Below are 22,749 nucleotides of genomic sequence, written 5' to 3'. Positions count from 1 at the left end.
GGCCCCAACATCCCCAATGCAGGGCACAGCTCAGCCCAGCACTAAGCTGGTGGCACTTTAGGGAGAACAGATTTCAGCACAGGCTGAGGAGGGGACCCTGAGCAAGGGAGAAGCAAAGGGGACCATGGCCCAAGGAGGAGGCAAGGAGGAGATCAAGGTCTGCAGCAGGTGTCAGGTGTGAGGGGAGGACACTGGGCATGGAAAATGGTGAGAGGAGAGGTGCTTTAATTTTTATCTTCCCAGCTTCCGCTATCCAAATCAATAATTTCTTACCTCAATTAGTAAGACATTAATTTTTCTCAGATTGATTCTGTTTTCCTACAATGCTAATTGGCAAGTCAACTCCCTGTATTCATCATGATCTGTGAGCTTTCTAATCCTAATTTCTTCCTCTATCAAGGTGAGTGTGGGAGTAAGCAAGCACCTGGATGAGTGCTTGGCTGTGGACCAAGAGTAACATATCACAGCAATGAAAGGGAGAGACTTGCTTTGCCCTTACACAGAGCTAGGATGTGGTCAAGACATGAGCTGAAAAGACCAGAAACATGAGCTGCTTTCATGCATTTAAAATCTATCAGAAGGAACCAGACTGCTCAAACTGGCTATGGAAAACACAGAAAAGTCTTTTAACAAATACACTTGAGTAAGTTACCAATGACAGCCCTTCATACAGATACTCTTTCATCAGAGGAGATTTTCCTACAAATTGTCTCTTTTCTCGTGCTGTTTCATTTTTTATACCACACCTTCACCCAGAAGATCTTCAACCAGATCAGGGATGTAAAGGCTGTGACAGGAATCTCACAGAGTTCTGTCTGCAGCCTTCTGTGGTGTTTCAGAACATGGAGGTACATTTCTCCACATCTTCCAGACCTGAGCCATCAGATGTGGCAGTAGCTGTGCCGTGTTCTGCAAGAACGCTGGAAATTCTCTGAAGGCCAGAGTACACAGAGACATTGCCCAGCTACAGCTAACAAATAAGCTGACAAATTTTACTGGTGACTTTGGAAATGACTCCACGAGGGCCTTTCAAACTTATGTCACATGTTTTATTAATAGATGTGCATTTCAGAAGCTTTTACTTCCCAGTAGTTTCCTGATGTACTCTCCAATGCACTTCTCGTTCTCAAATGCATTTCGTGTTTTGGGCATTTCGGGCAGAAGAATATTCCATTAAGGGCTGGCAACTGGGAGCACTCCCAGGATGGCATCGCTCTTGCCCACGCCTGGCACATTGCTTAGCAACGCCAATGAACATTTATCGCACATCCTGCTATTTATGTTCCACACTTCACATGTTGACTTTTTCTCCTGCCTCCAAATTCCTGTGATGGAGTTGCTCTATGTTAAAAGTTGCAATAGCGAAGGACAAACACAAGCCCCCATTCTGTCTCTACAAGCTGAGGAGGCGGATGATTTCACCTGCTGTAACATACCTGTCAGCTTTCCCTGCTTATTGTTATGGAAAGTCGCAGTGCCTGATGAATATCAAGTACATGTTCATTCTTAAAGAGTAACTATAGTCATAGGCGGAGGAATTACAATAAGGTTGTTAATGATTCACTTAGAGTGCTTTTTAATGTAGTAATGTGTCCCATTCTGTACAAGGTGCTGCTTTCTTTGCTTTCACTGTTAGTACACTCCTTGCCTTGTGACGTTCCGCCATGTTACTGGTACAACTGCACCTCCACACTGGTGTTCCCCACATTCACTTCTCCAGAGGAGCAGAGGTAACAGGAAAGACTGGGCAGCAGGAGGCACGTGTGGCTGAAGGTGATCAATCTCACCCAGCAGCTGCAGGTTAGAACTCTAATATTTTTTCTCTTCCCACTCTTCTAAAATCTAATCAGGAATGCACAGAAATAGAATTGTGTATTGGCACTGCTACATGCTACGCTATGGTGTAGCAGCTGCAGCACACACAAAAATAATAATAATAAGCTGTAGGACTTTGTGTCTGAGGAGCTTCAGGTTTTAAATATGTGATTCTGTTTACAGTTGTTTAGAGTTCAAAATAAAAATTTAACCAGCTACCTCCAACTAAATGTTTCTTAGGGAAGAAGAAGAGAAGGAATTATTTTTAATATCCAGCTGAATTCCTTCACAGTGAGTTCAGATGTCTAGCAGAGAGCAAAAACTGAATGTATGTACTGAATATAAATATGAAATGGAAAGATAGGGGAAAATAACAATAATTCTCTGAGATGTGATGGGCTAGACTTACAGAGCTGTGTGAAAACTTGCCCTCATTTCAGTTAGCATCTCTCAGATTTCACTTTGGGATTTGGGGTTTGACTTTAAATAATTATTTCTGGAAGCAGCTGAGCTCTGTTCTGGGAACCAATCCCAATAACTGAATGAGAAAAATAAACTATGACCATACACCTGACGTACTATTTCCATTTTACTTATGCATTTGACTGGAAAGAAGATGAGAAAGAGCATCTGATGACATATCTTACATTAATTTAAGATAGCATTCTGTAGAATAGTAAGTATACAACATTGAAAGTTGACTTTAAGAATCAATTGGAACTTTGATCTACAAAAATTATTTCGGTATGTTGTCAAATATCACACTTCTGGAGGAGAATTGAGTAGTTTTTGAGATACAAAACAGGCTTTTTTTTTTTTTTTAAGAAGAAAGGTATTAACTACAGTTGGGGATACAGAAAAAATAAAATTAAAATAATATAAATTATAGTATATATAAGTGGGTCAGCTACTGCCATTACAAAATTAACGAAAATGCAACAGTGACAAAAAGCATTACACAATTCAAGAAGCTCAATTTATCACAGTGTTAAGTGCTGTGAATTAAACTAAATGTATGCAAAGTATTTAAGGTTTTCTACAGAAATTGCAGTGAAAATAGACAATTTATCAATGCTTTACTGAAAGTTTTCAAGGCACATATAATTCAGGTGAAATAAATTTAGGATTCAGTCTTGACTTCAGGCTGATACCTTGAAAGAATTGATGCAGATTAGAAAGCTAAAAATGGATCACAAGGAGAAAAATGCAAGCAAGGGAGAAATTGCTATGTGTATCTAATTGTACAATAATAAATACTGTAAGCTATGCAGTAAGCATCCTCAACAAAAATATAAACAGCAACATTCTCAGGTGTTCATGGTGTGAAATAAATGTGGGGAACAGAATATGGACATACGCACCAATTAACACTTATTTTGTTTTGTCACTGTGAATAGGTAGGAATGAATGGGCCAAAGAGGATGAAAGAGTCCCAAGCACATTCAGCTGGGGAAAGTGGCACTCACTCCAATGGAAGGCAGAGATGTAAGGATTAACAGCAAGTCCTGCAATATGGGCCTGGGAGAAAGGGAGGGGTGTCTGCAGTTGGGAAAACTTCAAGTCATTGGCTTTGCCAGGACCTTGGTGGCACATGCAGGGGTACTGAAGGACATATCCATCCATCTTCATCTCCATGTTCAGGTGTAGAAGCACTGGAAAAGACACCATCTCTATGAGATGAGAGTCCCCATAGCAACATCCCCATGAGAGAAGGCGGCTCTCTATTTTGCCTATGTGCTACTTACTGACAGAAAGGGGTTATCCAAGCAATTGTTTCAGCAACATTATCTCCACTGAGGGGTTTTTCTTCCTAAGAGAGTGTGTCCAGTAGCTTCTCTCTGAGATACAGCTACCTTTGTGCAAGACTCCTTCCACAATCTTAATGTAATGTCAGAACTAGGAATTCATATGTGAAAATGTAGGCAGTGTAGTTTCTTGCCCAGTTACAAGAGAAACTATCTGACTATCTAACTACTCGGACTTTGGAAACTAAAGCCTTTGCTCTCAGTTGTATTTTGATGCAGGACTATCAGTCTTGAAAATGCAGTTGTCATTCCCAACACATGGAGTGGTTCCAAGTGAACAAGAGTACATTTCAGGCTTTTAACTTTATCAGCCGAACCAGAAACCCCACAGTAGCCAACGATTTCATAAACACTACATATCTATCAGGAAGCTACAGCCATACACAAGCTATAACAAGAAACTATTCTCTGACATCAACAAAAGCTAGTGAGAAGGGACAGAGAAAGGTAAGCTGGTATTAGAAGAACACAGAGGGAAATATTTTTCAAGTCCCTTTGATCCTAAATAATCTGAACTTACAACTGTCCCCAAAAGATATTTGTAGGCAAATTCCAAATTCCTGGTGGGAGATCAGTGCTCCTGGAAAGCTCAGCCCACACCATCACATCATCATTCAGGACCAAAGATTTCCCAGGACAAAGGTAGTCAAAGACATGTAACTCAAAGAGCTGAAAGTTCAAACACTGCTTGGAACTTGGACTGCTGAGGGACTACCACAGATGCCAAAAAACAAGTGCAAGCAATCAATAAATTTAGTGTGCAAGGATTTTATGTCAAGTTACTACTGGTAATCACAAAATGTGGATTAAAATGTTATAAATTATCAAGAAATCTTCTATTACTCCGGGTCTCATAGCCAAATATTTCAGAGAAACTGATAAACACTTTCGGTGAAGAAATGTTCCTTCTCTAAGAAGACTGCAGAAAGCGCAGATTCATTTTTAGAGAGACTCGCCACTTATTTTTACCTTTTTTTTTTTTTTTTTTTTTTCCTGGAGAATTCCAAATATCTGCTGACACCCTCAGGCAGAAAGGCAAATTTTCTTTTAGTTTAAAAAACAATGTGCTTCTCTCTCTGTAAAAAAGATGTCAACCAAAGCAACTCAGGAGGGGAGCCTGCTCGCTTTACTCGACTGAGTTGAAAAATACCCCAAAATAGCACATCTGTGGTATCCAGTGTTCAGGGCTGCAGTAACAGACCCAAACACTTAGAGGATTTTCCCCACTGCCAATGAAGCATTCAAAGTCAATCAAGATGGTAAGGACAATTGCATACATGCAGCTATGATTGATGTGAGCCATTCTACTTAACAGCAAGAACTTTATTGAAGCTAACAAACAGAGCTGATGTTAACCACTGAAGGAGGAAACAGGACAGAGAAATTAGGTCCAAGCTATAATTAGAGGCATCATTTTTGTATCAATCTAAAGAATCTTGCAACGGTATAAAAATGAAGCTATTCTTTACCAGTCAATAGACAAATGTGATATCAGTGGGAAAAAGAAGACATGGGAGCATTTTAAGGGGAAGCCTACTTGGAAAGTGCAACAGCACAAAGAATTGCTTGACAGCACCCAAGAAATAGATGAACTCCAAAATACTGGTATTTATCTGTAGGACTCATTTTCACAGACAATTACTTTTTAAAATTTGTGCTCCTTTTAGTTAATGTGTGTCTCCAGTTCAGGAAGAAGGAAGCGGTGAGGGGAAGAACTTAGCAGACAAAAACAAAAAACAAAAAAAAGAGTGAAGCTGAAACATCAGACCAAAAACCAAAATGCAAGTTGAAAGGTTAATGAATGCAAATAGCTCAACTGGGATGCTGCATACTGAAAACTAGCAATCATTCTGAATGAGGGAATAATCAAGAAAGGACAAAAGAGAAAAATAATGGGCTGTGGTAAAGGCGCAATTAAACTCATTGATATAAATCCAATTTTTTTTTTTTTTAAAGGAGATAAATACAGTGTGAATATGCCCACATTTGATCACCTTTTTCTTTTTCAGAAATAATTAAAACATTTTATGTTTATACAAATATTGCTTGTTTCATACAGCTAGTTCTAATCCAAGAGCTTCCCTCCAAGTATTTCCAAAGCTAAAGGTGAACACTGCAATTGTTAAGCTCAGACAGTGCTCTACTCTTCTATACTAATGGAGTTCAGGTACTAGGGGTGCAAATGCATTGTTCACAGGCTGATTAATGATTGGACACCACCAGAAGTGAGAGCTCATTAAAAAAAAAAAAACACCTTGTGAGGGAGCACAGAAGAAAAGAGTGAAAAGGCGGTTGTACTGAACAGTTTGGTTACCGGGTCTCTGCACAACTGTGCTCTGTACTGCAGAAACTGTGCAGAAGCAGCAGAACTGAATTTATGCTAGACATGCCAGCCAACTGTGTTGTATGTGAATGGAGGCATCTGGCAGGGGTTTTGTGTGACGTACACAAGCTGTATTCAGTTTCTAAGTAAAGTTTCACTTGTTCTAATCTATGAAACCAGAAACAGAACAGTATGACAGAAGCACATAAGGAAAATGTAGCATCATCAACATCACCTATATCACATGTTCTGCACCATTTCAGGTAGGAGAGGACACAGTGCTGAGCCTTCTACCTTCACAGAACCTGGTTAAAATGCTTTGGACTCACATGGCATGAGAAATTACCAGAATTACCAGTGTGCTTCCCTTATACACTGCAGTATGAAATTCAAGGAATGGAAAACTAAATTCATTTAGCTTAGCAATTATGAAAAATCTTTTAAGCATAGGGGAGGATAAGGTAAACCATGCAACTCTATCACTGAACGGTTCTATTAAATGAGAGTAATTTTCTCAGTGAAAGCTATGCAGCATCCCAAAATCTTTCTTTCCTTTTATAGCTTCTTTCATTCAATTTTTTACTAGATCAGTCAATCTTTAACAATGGATTATATTCTGTCATAGGAGAAGCAGCTTTTATCAGTTTTTAAACTAAACAAAACAGCTTAGTATAAAATTCCATATTTCACTGAATAGCAAATCAAAGGGGAAAACAAACAAGCAAACAAATAAAACAAACAAACAAAAATCACATTTGATTCCTTCAGAGCTCAGTAGTGTTTGCTTTTAAAATCTACCTTATGTTGACATCCATGTATGACCTTGGATACTTGCTTAGGTCTCAGTACGATCAGATTTCTGATACATGAGGATACAACACAGTGATAAAAAGAGGGGGAAAAAAAGAAAAGAAACATCTATCTTATTTCCAAGAAAACTTTTAATAAATAAAAGGAACAAGAGAAGCATCTAGTGACTCTGCAAGGGCTTAAAATTCTATTGTCAAGCAGAAAGTCAAAGTTCAGCCTCATTGCTCAGGGTGTGCATTACAGCAAGGGTTTTGTCCTGTGTTTTAGTTTCTAAAGAAAAGAAAAGCAAGCTTCTATCTGAAAACTGGTAAACAGACCCTTGAATGTGCACAGCACTTCCAAAGTTTAGGTAAAAAATACTGAGATCATTGCAAAAGTGCTCTTGGACAAATGAAGTACAAGGGTTGTACAAGCCTCTATGGTGTAAGGGGACCTGACTGATCTTAATCCCAGAATGACCATACTGTTTCCTCATAACAAGCCGTTAATTTACACTGCTGAAATGGTGCTGTTTCAAGCGTGAGAAAGACTATTAGTCTTTTTTCAGTAAACCTAGTAAGTAAGAGCTAAACTCCAACTCAAAGACACCTACCACTATGCCTCTCAATGTGTTACACAAAGCATGTTTGGAGAGTTTACCCTTTCATACAGAGAGATGGTAGCATGACAGTAGCATGTAAGAGACTATCAGAAAAGAAAAACAGAACAATGTGCAAAGTCTCCAAAAGTAAACAGCAAAACAAACTTTTTTTTTTTTTTTCTTTTATTCTTTCTTTTGGAACTCCCACACTAGTCAACAACCATGAAAATGAATCAGCAGTATTACCTCTCAGCATCAGCTGGTGAGGACCTTCTGTATGTTTGAGTATATCTTTTCATTTCATAGAATCATAGAATCTCTAGTGTTGGAAGGGACATTTAAAGGCCATCTAGTCCAACTTCCCTGCAATTAACAGAGACATGCACAGCTAGAACAGGTTGTCCAGGGCCTGATCCAGCCTCACTTTGAAAGTCTCCAGGGACAGGGGATCAACCACATCTCTGGGCAACCTGTTCCAGTGCCTCACCATCCTCGCTGTAAAAGACCTTTTCCTTATAACTAACCTAAATCCACCCTCTTTAAGATTGAAACTATTTCCCCTTGTTCTACCACAACAGACCCTTCTAACAAGTCCTTTCCATTCTTCCCTGTATCTCTCCTTAAGATCTTGAAAGGCTGCTCTCAGGTCACATCACAGCCTTCTCTCCAGGCTGAACAGCCTCATCTCTCTCAGCCTGTCCTCACAGGAGAGGGATTCCATTCCATGGACCATCTTTGTGGCCTTCTCTGGATGCACTCCAACAGCTCCATGTCTTTCCTGTACTGAGGACTCCACATCTGGACACAGTACTCCAGATGAGGCCTCACCAGCACAGAGCAGAGGGGCAAGATCACAGCCCAGGATACATCTGGCTTTCTGGGCTGCAAGGGCATATTGCCGGCTCATGTCCAGCTTCCCATCCATCATTTCTTTAACTCAGAACACCCCTCTATCTGTCCCCATTGGGAGAGAAAAAAAACAAACAAAAACAAACAACAAAAACAAACAAGAAGCAAGTAAATAAACAAAAATCCAATGAGTTTTCTAATAAATGAAGATATTGGAGACTAGAAAGAGAAGAGGCTGTGAGAAGTCTCTTAAGTGTTAGACTATCGATCCCATAGTGTCCTATTTTTGCAAGTCCTAGCAAGAAAGTTCATTAAGTAACTTACTTTGGACACTGCACTCACCTTAGCAGAACCTGCTCTGAAGCTGCCTGCATTCTTTTTCTAACAGCACAGCCCTGTGTCAAACCAGAAGCACAGAAGGAAAAGCTGATTATGCCTAAAGAATCAATTCTAGAGCTGTGCACTGCTGACAATTTGCTGTGGAATTGCTGATTTTTTGTCCAGATCTTCTGATATCTCCAGCATATCTTACATATCATTCTTGTTGAAATTACCTTCCTGCTCTTCTATTCTGGGTCTGCCAATATTTTTCACATCCTCCCTCTCTTTAGCAAATCCAAGTTTGTCCACTTAATCTTCATTTCTGCCCCATTTAGCCTGTCAACGACTAGATTACTATCTCTTTTTGATTTTTAGGCAATATTGTTGATTTATTTTCCCCTCCCTGGCCCAAGACAAATTCTGCTATCTTTGTTGTGTGAGATAAATATCATTTTAAAAGTTCTAAGACCAACACCACATCTGCTCCCCAAAACTCACTCTGTCTCAAAGCAGCAGTTGCCATGAGAAACCAACAGAACTGTTGGTGCATTGGCATCAAACTTGTTGTCTGGAAACCATGAACACAGTCAGCTGGTGTTGTTTTCCATCATTCTCTTACCATTCATTCATTTCCCCTCATCCTTGTTTGTTCGTTTCCTTATCCTATTAAATCTTTTCTGAAAACTGAGGTGAATTCTTGGTGCCTGAAGCTAATATCCCCCAATGCACTGGGATAAGAGCTGGCCAAAACTTGGTCTTGTCTAGCATACAAAGAAGGAAGGGGAATTTTATCTTTAGGGCAGTTTACATTAGTGAAAAGTTGCAAACTCAGCTCTGAAAAAACTTCTCAGCTGTCATACTTTAGAAATCTACAGGTGATAGAATGATAGCCTTTATCATATTGGGTAACACAGTCTTTTGAAGAGATACCAGCACACTAGTCTGTTTGCAGCACAAACATGCACGGGTGGTGTTTGTCAGATAGCATGATACTCTACAGCCTCTCCACTGATGAGCTCACCTGAAAACAAAAGGCAGCTTATTCAGCTGCCTGCTATAAGAAGCTCTTCTTTGAAGAGAAGCAAAGAGGCTTTTAGTGTTAAAGAAGCAATGCTGGGACACTTACTATACCTTCCTTCTAAATTATCTCTTGGTTGCAGAAGGGCTAGAGTATTTGTACAAGATTATGGTGTGCTGCATCTTCAGGGAAAACTATAATTGTGTAGGTTCCTTTTGAACTGTACTTTAAAATATCAAAGACCACACATTTGCCTCTGTTACTGTTCTTTCTGCTCCAGCTTGCTATTTCTTAATCTTCTCCTTAGCTACCACCCACCTTCCTGCCTGCTGTTCTCAAACTGGTGTTTTTTTTAATAGGGATAGAGGATGAGTGGAGCCTGCTTTGGCTTGTGCTGGGTGATATCACTCTTGTGGCAACAGCCATTTTCTTGCTGTTGTTTCCTGAGGCTGATGGGAAGAGCTCTGCAGACTGTCAGGTACCTCACCCCTTCATACATAAGGGTCCAAACTTGCATAGGCACAGATGAAACCCCATGTGCCAATTTGAATCAGGAGAATCCTTCTCAATTCTAACATCATCCATAGTGTTCAACGAAGTCCTGTCTACCAGTGTAGGTACCTGTAGTAGTCAGACAGGAAGGAGAGAAGTCCCGTATTGCCAGACAATATGGCTTCCTCAACTCTGTACAACAGCTTGACCCTGAGCTAATGTGGTTTTTATTCCCTGCCTTTCTGTACAGTTCCAGCGCCATCTTTCCATACTCCCATATTCCATACATACAGAAATAATTATTCCTTCTTTCCCATCTTTCTTACGAAGATCATTTTGTTAAACTCTTAGTTGTTCAGGTCTACAGCACTGCAGATACAGATATTAAAAAATAGACACGAATCAGTCATATTATTTGGGATAATGTAGATTTTATTTTGCCTTTCAGGTGTCTGTTATTCTACTGACTACAGGTGCATTATAACCCTTAAGAAAATCTCATCAGACTTTGCAGTATTTTGTTCCATTCTGAAAATTCATCTCAGAGGCTGATTGTTGGCAAAAGACAGAAAGGTAAAAAGGGGCAGGATTTTACTTGAGAACCGCATTTAGAGAGCCTTTAGAAAGAGGATAGCACCTACTGTAGCCAGAAAGGTCCATCTCTCCTGCTCAATGCTAACTGCTATATATCTCAGCTTCTCCCTCAGTAACAGCTGCCCAGTCTCGTTTCTCAGAGTGTAGAGCAGGCCCTAGGTTACGACAGACTGCCTACCTTTCTTGCTGATGCTAGTGTTTCAAATATTTGTGCTCTTCTTCATGTAGATTTAATATCACTTACGGTGGTAGTATTGCTGCTAATGAAGTAAAAAGCTGTACGACTCAGGCACCTCCTCTGCAAGGACACTGAATAGTAGTATAAAGATGCAGTTTATGTGCATGCAAGCGAGACAATTTTGCTTTCTAACAAAGGGTGAAAACTGAAGTGTCTTCTTAATGCAAGTAACTTGATTCATGAGAGCCATCTTGCTAACGTGAAGGATACAGCTCATGCTGGTACACTTATTCATACTTTAGTTGCTCCTTTTCATGCTGTTTAGGAGTGTTATATTTGCTCAAAACCACGTTGTAAGATGAAGGTCCAGCTCAGTTTTTAAATGACAGCTGACAGCTCATTAGCTACCCCTCACCAAATCCATTGGCATGAATGTGCCCTATCCCTCACCCACTCACCCTTCACTCTCCCACCTATTCCATACTTCATTTTTGACTTCAGTTTGTAGCAGCTGGAAAATTTCGGTTCAGATATTCAACAATTGCTGCCAAGAAGCAACCACCATGTAATCATTTCAACATCTGCAGAACTGGGCAATTACATGTTTAATTTGTAATCGGTGTTGATGGCTATGAAGGGCTAATGAAAGGTGTCCACAACAGAATGACTGCAATGTGAAAACTGAAAAACATGTCGATTTTTTTCTCAGATGTATTTGAAAATACAATTGAGCATGTGCTAAATTAATGATCATAGGCACAGATCAGATGGTTGGTACAGGAAAATGAATCCATGTGCCATGTGCCTGTTTCTGCTGTGATGTGTTGGTAATTAGTTTAAATATATCTGATACATCTGTTGATTTTTGGTTCTGCTGTTGAGATATAATCCAATCTGCAGCATTATTTAGAAAATAATTTTGTTCCATAGTGCAGCGAAATTTATTATACTGTAAATACAGCAGAATGAAGACTGCCTGAGTCCCAGGGCTGCAACAACCTGAATGGGGAAGGGGAACTCATTTTAGCGCACACATGAAATATTATTTAAGGCGGCAACCTGCTGGGTTTCTTCATTATATCATAAGCAACTTTAAGATTATGTAACAGCTGTAAATATAGAACTGAAGCAATGCACAGTATCTTTCTTAATTCCTCAGCTCTCAAACCAAGGGAGGCATCACTGATGAGCAGCAGCAGAATTGTGCCCTCCAGTGTGAGCACTGCTTGTGCTGAGCACCCTGCACAACTAAAGCGCAAGCTGAAAAACTGAGAGTTTATCACCCTGCTCACAATAAACATAATTTGATACTCTTTGCCACATCTGATTGCCTTTCTGTTTCATAAATACTGGGCCAAGCATTGTGTCAGAACCAGGATGCCTATAGAGACCCTCGATCTGCGCTGTTGGCACTGTTTAGGGCAGCTCTGAAGCACCTGGCACTGTGTAACCACACACAGGTGCTTCCCTGAGCCATAAACAGGAGTCAAAGAGGACGTTGACCTCCTTTGGGGGACTGGCAGGCAGCAGGATCTGCATTGCAGGTGCGTCTAAAATAATCCAAATCCTTTTAACAGCAAATGATGCCTTACTTTTCTGTTAAATAGTCAAAATTTTGGGTGAATTCATGACTCAGATTTTTTTTTTTTTTTTAAGTGGAATGAAGCTGGATCTCAAGCTTAACTCGTTGAATAGAGCTAGACCATAAATTATAAATCTACCACTATGTTACTCAGCTATAGGATGTACATTGGAAGTATATCAAAATTCTGGCTGACCTCAGAAGCTCAGTATTTAATCTGTAAAATCCAGATAGATTCATATCGTTTCTCATTCCACAAATATTTTAGAAATTGAAAAACCGTCTCAATCTATATCATAATAAAGTAAACATTTCTCCAAGGAATTAAGAATGGGAGAAACATATTCAGAGCACAGGGAAGTATCCTGCATTGGATAAGTTTAAGAATAATCTGTAGGCTGTTTTATCCCTGAGGACAGCTGCAGAACTGGTCTCACAGAACTGAATGGAAATGCCATCTTTCTTGAAATAGATATAGTCTTAAAAAAAGAAAAAAGAAAAAAAGAAAAAAAAAAGCTTTGAAAAGTCATTTTCTTAGAGAGCAGGAGAAGGGATTGGGGAAAAAGTGCAGTTTCACCTTAAACCTTTGTAAATAGGTGTACTTAGAGTCTAAATATAAAAATAAGTCTGCAGCGTGTGTTGCTCTGAATAAAATACCCTTTTACTTCAGCAATAACAGATTTTCAGTAAACATACTCAGAAGTTTTACTTCTAAAACTATTCAAAATTTTATATAATACCAGAGGGGTTTATGTTTCTATTAACATTTCAAGAGCCAGAACTACTTATTATTTGAATAGATAATGTATATTCCTGTCTTGGCTGGCCTAAATTAAAGACTTTTTCTGCAATGTTTAAGAATGTACATGGAGGGAAAGATATATTTTGTTTTTGTTTTTTTTTTTTCATTTGTTTGTTTTCTGTGTGTGTAGACAGAGAAGGGCTTACATTTGACTTTAATAAATCTCAGACAAAGCCAACAAGTAACTCAGCCTACTGCAGTCTCAGTAGCACAGTGTTTAGATTGTCACACAGAAAAATAAATGATACTCTGGCTGCTGGATTTATATTTCCTACTGATTTTAATAATTTAAAAAGAATTATCAGGATGAAGTTTTCTTGTACGAATTTCAAGTAACTTTCCAAATGTTATGGTGCGAAAATACCCGATGTAATGGGGAGATGGATCACTGGCTCATTAGATAGGAATGGGTCGAGAATATTCTGACCCTTGGTAAAATTACCTTGTCACTTCTGGGTATATCAAAGATGGATCTAACCGTGTTATGCTCCCCGTTATGGCATCACTGCTTCCCACTGCTTAATGAAAACAGAAACAATCTACCTAAAATATCATTCTCTGTCAAAACTTTTAATCTTGTTTCTGTGTAAATAATGCATGTGCGCAGCCGTGAGGGCTACTGCCATTAACTAGGAATAAACCTGGAGCTTTCAGCTCCGAAAGTACAGATCTGCACAATTTGAGCAAAAGCAGCAATTCTGTCACATGCTGTTAAATAACAGGCTGCTACAGTCAATAACCTTAGAGGGGGGCAAATCTGCATGTATTATATATCTTTTTTTATAATTTTGAATATGGAGATGCTGTAGCCCGCATTTGATCGTCATCAAAGGGTAAGAATCTAACATGGAATGCAGAGAGGTTTGCATATACCTTTGCTTGCAAGCATGTCTATCTCACTGCTGATTTCTCTGGTTGTGCTGCAGTCATTAACTATTGTGGCTGTGTTATTCAAAATAAACAGACTAGAACTAGCAATTGCAAATGAAATAATTAAAGTCATCGCTGCTAAGGGGCTAATTGTTCTATGTACACTTAATGAAAGCCTGTATCTTTTTTCTGTGAAGCAGTGAAAGCTTACTTAAACACTGAAAATGTGCCCCAGGTGATCCAGCTAGAGACCCTGCATACTGCAGGAGAGAAAGTGAAAACTGTTTTTCTCTCAGTCTCAAAATGATGAAATCTTGATTTCAGGGGAAGGCTGTCTGGAAATGCCTGAGAATTAACCCATTGCATTGATATTCTGTCAGAGCATTCTGCTGCTGAGAGATAGAGGTAAAATAAATAAATCCCTTCACTACAGAGCAAGCCGATACCACAACAATAGCTGTGTTTGCAAGGTCAACTCCATGTTCTTTGCAGACAAGTCTGTGTCTGCTGTGCTCAGAAACAAAGCACATTGTCAATTTGCATGTGCTAACAGAAGATACTGTCGTACCAAAACTAAAATAATAAATTTCAGAAGGCATCCTTCAAAAGGAAATCTTCATTCTGTGGGGTTAATTGCAGTGAAGAGAAGAGCAGTGCCAGCATGGAGGCAAGCACTAAAACAGACATGGGAAAAGCTTTGAGGAACACTTATGATCTGGAAAGGGAGAAGTCCCGAAGTCAGATCACTTTTTCCATCACTCTTCACTTTCCAAACAACAGCCATTTCTCTTATCCATTTTTGTTTTCTGCAACAGCTATTATATTTTTCAGAGCCTAAAGTAGAAGAATCTCTCATTATAACATTCAGGATCTCTGTAGTTTCAAGATATTTAAATTCTGACTGTCTTCTAGCAGAACTGAAGCAATATGTCCCATCCCTGGAGGCATTCAAGGGCAGGCTGGATGGGGCCCTGGGCAGCCTGATCTGGTGAGTGGCAGCCCTGCACCCACAAGGGGTTTGAAATGGATGATCTTTAAGGTCTCTTCCAATCCAATCCATTCTATTCATGATTCTATGATATGATGCCTGAACATGAATGGATCTTATATCCTGTTCTGGATACCTCTATCTTACCCATACAGAAGCATTCCCTCAGTGAATACACAGATTAAAACCTGTTTGCAGCTCTGCTTGGCTAACCAAACATTCACTCATTACCCTCCCTGACATCCAGGGAGAGGCTGAATGATGTTCCCAAGATTAGAAGCACCCATTCAAATGGAAGAGGGCACAGCAACAAGATCTGGCCCTGCAATGACTCAAGAAGGCAGCTGATCCTCCTCATAAAGCACCAGTAAGCAGGTTATAGGAGTCAGCCTTAAGTCTCAGCTTCTTTGTTTGAATGAAAGAAAGATCCTTTCATCTGTTGATATTGATAAGGTTGAGTTGTTTCACTCTTATTAGAGAAGGGAAAAAACATCCTTGATTGTGGTGGCACCCATTGGTCTACTCGGGGGTAGAAACAAGAGCGAACGGCAACAAAGTAAGCGGAGAGGGCAAAATGGGCAAAACTATCAACTTGTGCTGTACGGGGGAGCTCAGCGTACACGTTCGCAGTCTTGTTGTCTCATTAAATTAAAGTAAATTAAATGAACTCTGAGGTCTAGATGTTAGGAATGTGGACGCTTTGTCTATGCTTTAAATTCTGCCTGAAGTGTGGATAAGAGTAGTGTACCTTTGCAGCTCAGTTTCATTGATGTGAGAGCTATGAGGTATTCATGTCAGGTTTTTTTTTAAGGGTACTTGAATGGCTCTATTTTTAGACTTTACTGTGATCTTACTTCATCAGATATTACATGCATTATGTATCATCAACAAAAAAAAAATTTAATCATAGCATAAATCAGCCAAAAGATGCTACAAGAAATAGAAGTTTAAATTGCTTTGCTTGGGAGGACTCGAGTAAATGGATTTGGCTTTTTAATTCCTAAATTCAGAGAGGCTTTGTGGGAGTTGCTTCTTCTCATATGTGGGGCTGACTGGGGAATGTGCACTGCAAGATCTCTTAGGTTCAGCCTCGTGAAATAGCACATTCCAATCTGAAAGCAGCATTCACCATTTTACGTTTGCTTATGGGAACTCAAGAGGAGAATTTGGGTATCTAATCTGAATAATTCAGTTAAAGCACAGCTCCTGACTGATGGCAGAAAAACACTTGCTGATTATCCACGTATTGCAAACCAATGAATAAATGCTAGTAAAGCAATTTCTGTGCAGTCCCCCATGACCCAGCAAGTAAACCCTTCACAGGCACAGGAGGCTCAAATGCTTCCAGCTTTACTGCCAGCAGCAGAATAGGGCTAGGGCTGTGTCCTTTTATTAAATTGTTAAGGAAATGGAATTAAAATCAGACATTTTACTGAGCAGCAGAGCACTGACAGGGAATTACCAGAGCTGCTCTTTTTGGCTGGGAAGACTTTTTACCCATTGCTGTTTTCGTTACAGATAATTCATTTAATTTAGCTCTACAGCTTGAAAAAGTAGGTCAAATATTTTATTTTGGAGGGTAGATTCTGGGGGGGGAGGGTATACTTTTTTTTTCTCTGTCACGATGTGACAGCACCAGCCAATGCAGACAGACATGGCTCCAGTGTGCAGCAGACAGCTGCTCCTTGTTTCCCCCTCTCTGGGCAGCAGAGGCAGGAGCAGCTTGTGACACACTCTGTGCAGGGACACCCCCAGGCATGACAGAATGCACTCGGGGATTAGGGCAGCTCTTGCTGCCTAAATAGCCACACTGGGTGAGATGGGTGAGTGAGATCAGAACAGCAGGTCAGCAGCTGGGTTCCTCCATCTTCACATGGCAACCGTCAGGTAAAGGTATTTCATCTGAGTGCAGTAACTAAGACAGGAGGAGTACTTCTAATCTCAGTGACTTTTCTTCACACAGCATTTTATCTTTCAGAGAGAGAAGCTTTCTCCTCTACAACTTCTGCAATCTGGAAAAGCCTTTTGTATTTTCCTGGTTCATGGATCCATCACATTTTATTTTCCACTTCTCTCTTTCATTAGACATTTTATTTCTTGTTCTCCTGGGTTATTCATCTCTGTTTTCACAGCATATAATTGAGCAGCTGAAAACTCACTATTAGTCTCTAGAGTCACATAAAGACCTCCAGAGCATGATAAAAGCCTCCTAGGGTGTATTTTGGTTAGATTAGAGGCAAAGAACTAAATGGCATTGGGAGATGCAATACCTCCCTTTAGTTTAAAAGGAACTGGAGGGGTAACGTTTAGTTCTTCATAAGGGAAAGGAAGAAAAGAAAGAGAGTTGAAGAGTGAGACAAGAGGAGGAGGAGGAAGAGGGAGAAAGCAGCCAGGCAGCCATGGTGATATGAAATCCCAAAAACATGATGTGTTCTGAAGCTACTGCATCACTGCTTGGTGATGACATTGTAACACACAGTTTTCCTAAGCAGCAGGTAAAGAATTCAAACAACTGATTTCTTAGTCAGCCAATATCTGTCAGGAGCAAGATTCTCTGTGAGCAAGCAGTGCTTCAGACTGCTCTGATGTTAGACAGAGATTATGTGTGCCTAAGCAAAGCAACGTGTATTTCCCTGGTTAGAGGTGTGGTGTAGGTCCCTGAGGATCCCGGTCCCACAGCATATGAACTGCAGCCAATGGAAGGCGATGTGCACTACTCCCTGCCTGCCTGAAGCCTGTATTGGCAGGTTGATCTCTGTGGTTCAGCACAGATGCATTCCCAGAGGGCTCTTCAGATGTCCAGTCCCCATCACTGACTATTGGATTCACCCTTGATTCATTTTCTGTTTGATATTGCAGTTTATTAGCTGAATAAACAGGCTAGGAAAACAAGTCATTTGGATTTACCAAAATAATGTCTTTTTGCTTAATAAAATAATCTGCATGATAGAGGGATTTAAACAGTTTTGGATTTGTCAGCCAAACACTCTGGCTGTACTAATTACTCAATATTCGCATTTAGCAGAATATCTGTTGGACTTTTCTGCACTTTGCAATATGTAGAATACACCTCATGGTGTCCTGGTCGGGACTCTAACTCAGATTTATGCTCATCAATGGAATGATTATTGAAAAGCATTACCAGGAGGGAAAGAAAGGATACATCTTTCTTAGGATGATGGAGGGGCTTTTGCTGAGTGGGGTACAGCTGGACTGAAGTTCCCTGAAGTGCTGAGTAAAACCAAACACAGTATTCCTCTCCACTGTGTATTGCTACTGCTTACAATATGACACTCTTCTGATTCCTTTGCCCGGGCTCTTCCCCTCAGCATAGGCCAACTACTGCATATAGTGATGGAGGATAATCCCAGCAAGGATCTGTGCAGTCTGACACTCTCTTACATATGCTACAGCTATGCTAAAATCAACACAAGGGTTTGCGAACAGCTTCTTCCATTTGTATACACAAAGTCTCATAGTGAACTTCAACACTTAGGTGTAAAGACATGCAGAATTTACATTCTGAGAGGCAATGACAGGATGTATCCCCATGACCATTCCGCTTTGTGCATACCCAGAGTGATTTCCAACATTTCAAAGCTGTCTGTAATGCTCTAAAAAATAAAGTTCAGGGCACACTGTCAAGAAAAAAAAATAAAGCTGTGTTATAGAAGTCATATTAATTGCAAAGCAGTGCCTTACTGATGATGATGTGCTTGTATGACATTTCTTTCACAGCCTTAGGGAGTTTTCAGAAACAATATATTTTAATGAGTCACTGTAATGACTTATAATCAAGTCAGAAAAAGACACTTTCTGTTAAAGGCTGCATTTAATTCTGAACTTCAGATATGTTACAGGAAATATCATTAACTGTTGCTCACGTAAGTAATGTTTTATAAACGCAGTACAAAACTTTTCCTTGGTAACTGCTGTATTAACATAAAATAAAAACCTGGCCCCGGAAACTGACAGTTGTTCTTGTATTTTGAATGACAAAGCAAAGTAATTTCATTTCAGATTCTTTATCATGTTTGTTTAGAAGAACAAGAAAAATAATTTAGAAAACAAACAAAATTACAAGTTCTAAATGCTCTGAACCAGTTTAACAGTGCCCAAGGGCTAACGATGCTTGGCTTAAGCACGTTTTCTTAATTTTGTCCTTGGTTATAGTGTGTCTGATCTAAATATCAACCTCCTCACATAATGAACACTGAGAATTTAATGAGGTTATTACAAAATAATTTTTTTGAGTTATGTGATTTCTTCAAGGTGAGCACACATGCTGATGAGCCTTCAAATGGTTTTAAAAGCCAAGCAGGCAGGAAAAGATGTGCAGGAGAGCAAAATTATGGCAATGTTAAGAAGGACTGAGGAGGAAAAGGAAATGAAATGACATCTCAATCTACACTACCAGGAGATACCACAGTAATTACTTATGGCAGGGGATTTCTCCAGGCCTTTCTCTGGGAAGAATACGGGGATGCTGCCTGGATTTGCAGAGATAGTTTTTGGAGAGCCAAGGCACAAATAGAACTGAATTTGGTGAGGGATGTCAAAAACAACAAGAAGGTATTATACAGGTACAGAGATCAGAAGAGACAGCCCAAAGAGAGCACAACTCCTCAGCTAATGGAGAAAGAACTGGCTACAACAGATATGGAGAAGGCTGAGGTACTAAGCCAATAGGCCCTTATCATCCTAATGAGATTTTGCACTTGGGTCAAGGTAATCCCAGATACATATACAAACTGGGAGAACTCCTAGAGAGTAGCCCTACTGAGAAAGACCTAGGGATCCTGGTTAACGAAAAACTTAATATGAACCAGCAGCGTGTTTTTGCAGCCGAGAAAGCCAGTGGTGTCTTGGGTTCCATTAGAAGAGAGGTGGTCAGCAGGGCGAGGGAGGTGATTGTCCCCCTCTATTCTGTTCTTGTGAGACCTCATCTGGACTACTGTGTCCAAGTCTGGGGCTCCCAACACAGGAAAGGTGTTGAGCTTTTGGAGAGGTTCCAGGGGAGGGCTTCAAAAATGATCCAAGGGCTGGAGAGCCTTTCCTAGGAAGACAGGCTACAGGAACTGGGCTTGATCAGCCTGGAAAAGAGAAGGTTGTGAGGAGACCACGTTGTGGCTTTCCAATATTTAAATGGAGTTAATAAACATGAGGAAAATCAACTTTTTACAAGGGTAAAAAACCTTTTTTTCAGGCCTTTCAACAATTCTATAATTCTTTGGATGAACCATGTGTTTTCATATCCTCTGTAGGAACTCTAATGGATACAGAAACTCATCATGACCAACCTGCCATTTGTTTATTCATTCATTTTTAATTTTGCTAGCCAATTTTGGTAGATTCCTGGAGCAAGATATCTAACCACTCTGTAAGGAAAAAAAAAACCACAGAATTTCATATTGTGGCTGTAGTTTAATTTTTTTCTGTACTAGAAGAGGTGACTTTATTTGGTGAAATGAAAAGAAATTTGTAGAAGTTCCCTTTTGTTCAGTCTTCATTATAAATATTTTGCACTGATCAAATAACAGACGACACACATTACAGGAAGAAGCAGGGGAAGCACTGCAGTTAACTGTGTACAAAGTGGCTGGGAAGAGGAATGGAAGTAAGAATTCTTTCCAAATCTTTCATGCAGCACTTTTAAGTATTTACCAGCATTTCTGAATTGAATTCAGAGAACAAGTTTTCACAAAAAACTGTAGCAGCTTGGTATCAGGATCTTGATTTTGCATTATTCTATGAGATACAGGAAATGTGGCATTTGGTGCACATTCAGAAAGGTGGCACTATGGTACTGATTCAGTCCCTCCCTGGGAGGCTCAGGAGAAAGAGCAACCTGCAATGCATTCAAGGTCTATCAATTTCCTGAACCATAAACCACTGTGTCTCATTTCTACTGTGAAGAAGTTCAGTGAGGTATGGAAAATTTCAGAAAAGACGTGGAAACTCAGGCTCCAGTGACTTCTGATTGTTAAAAGCTAAGCAATCACCGACCCATTCTCTGATGGTAGAAGTGCAAGTTTCAACATCTCAGGCATATTAGTTTGGATAATTAAAATCTGCATAACAAAAACAAAATACTCTTGCTTAAATGGACATCATTTATTTGCCACTCTTTTGCTGGACTCCTTTAACACACTTGCTTTCCAGGTTTCTAGTCCTGTTTGCACCTCTTTGTTTTGAATTTCTTTACTGAAGCATGTGTTAGCTTGAATCTTTTTCCATGCTGAGTTACATTTTGTTATTTTCATCTCCTATTTGAATGAGTTAGATTATGTTCACGCTGCTGAGCGTTGCCAATCTTGTCAAACCATCTGTTTCAAAAATGAGAAAAGAAGTTGAACCTCTTAATGGGATGGAATAACTGTACTTTGCTCTGGGATTTTCTTTATAGGTTATGGTTTTTTTTCACTTGTTGATAGTTCCATGCTTTATGGACCAGTAATTTAAATATCATTATGTTCTCTGCTATTGTGCCTCCCTGAAAGTTTCATTTTGCCTGACTGCTGACACTCTATACAATTCAGTTTATTTTACATTTCCAAACACAGTGTTCTTCACAGGTTTTCTAAAAACTTAAGCAAAAACTAAGAGCAGCATGTTTCATGAGACAATAACTAGGTGACTTTTCTACTAATATTTAAGGCCATTTAGATTTTTATATTAAACCAATAAACCAATAAATGGAAATTATTTCAGCGTTCCTCTTTAAAGATGCCCATGATTTTTTTTTTTCTGAAAATGAAATTTACTCATATTCTTTTGTACATACATGTTCCTGCCTTTAGTAATTTAGATCTGGGGACTTCTGAAGAGTCAGTGAGTATGTGTTCATCTGCCCCCAAGACAAACAAATAAAAGCATACTGAAAGGGGTCTAAGAGGAAAACAAGGGGCGCAGGAGCCTGATTAAACTGTGGTTGTGGGAGTGAATAAGAATGGTTTCTCCCATGTGCACATCTGGGGATGAACTTGTTGCACATAAGAATTACACCCCATCTTCTGTGTCATCTTATCAAACGGTCAGCAGAGGTGAGCGTGGAACTCTGCAACAACTAGCCAGAAACAGAAATATATTCACCTAATGTGTGCGTAGCAAAATAAAAGGCAATAACAATATCAAATCCAGCTAATGACAAGTCATGAGTGGCGTTCCCTAGGGGTTGGTACTGGAGTGGATCTGAGGATGTTGGTCAGTGGCTGGCTGAACATGAGCCAGTATTATGCCAAGGTAGTCTAGAAAGGCTAATGGCATCCTGGCTTGTATCTGAAATAGTGCAACCAGCAAAAGCAGGGAGGTTAACCTCCCCCTATACTCAACTCGGGTGAGGCTGCACTTCAAGTACTGTGTTCAGTTTTGGTCCCCTCAGTTCAACAAAGATGTCAAGAACCTAATGTGTGTCCAGACAAGGGCAACAAAGTTGTGACAAGTCTGGAGCACAAGTTTTATGGCAAGCAGCTGAGGGAACTGGGTTTGCTCATTCTGGAGAAAAGGAGGCTCAGGAGAGACTATCACTCTCTACAATTCCCTGAAAGCAGGTTGTAGTGAGCTGAGGGTCGGCCTCTTCTCCCAGGTAACAGAGGTAATACTAGACGGAATAGCTTCAAGTTGTGCTGAGGAGGTTCAGGTTTGATATGATGAAAAATTTCTTCTTGGAGAGGTGAGGCACTGGAACAGGCTGCCCAGGGAGGTGGTTGAGTTACCATACTT

This window comes from Tetrao urogallus, assembly GCF_951394365.1.
Source record: "Tetrao urogallus genome assembly, chromosome: 3".
Classification (NCBI taxonomy): domain Eukaryota; kingdom Metazoa; phylum Chordata; class Aves; order Galliformes; family Phasianidae; genus Tetrao; species Tetrao urogallus.
The sequence above is the reverse complement of the archived record's forward strand: the minus strand, read 5'-3'. Positions refer to the sequence as shown.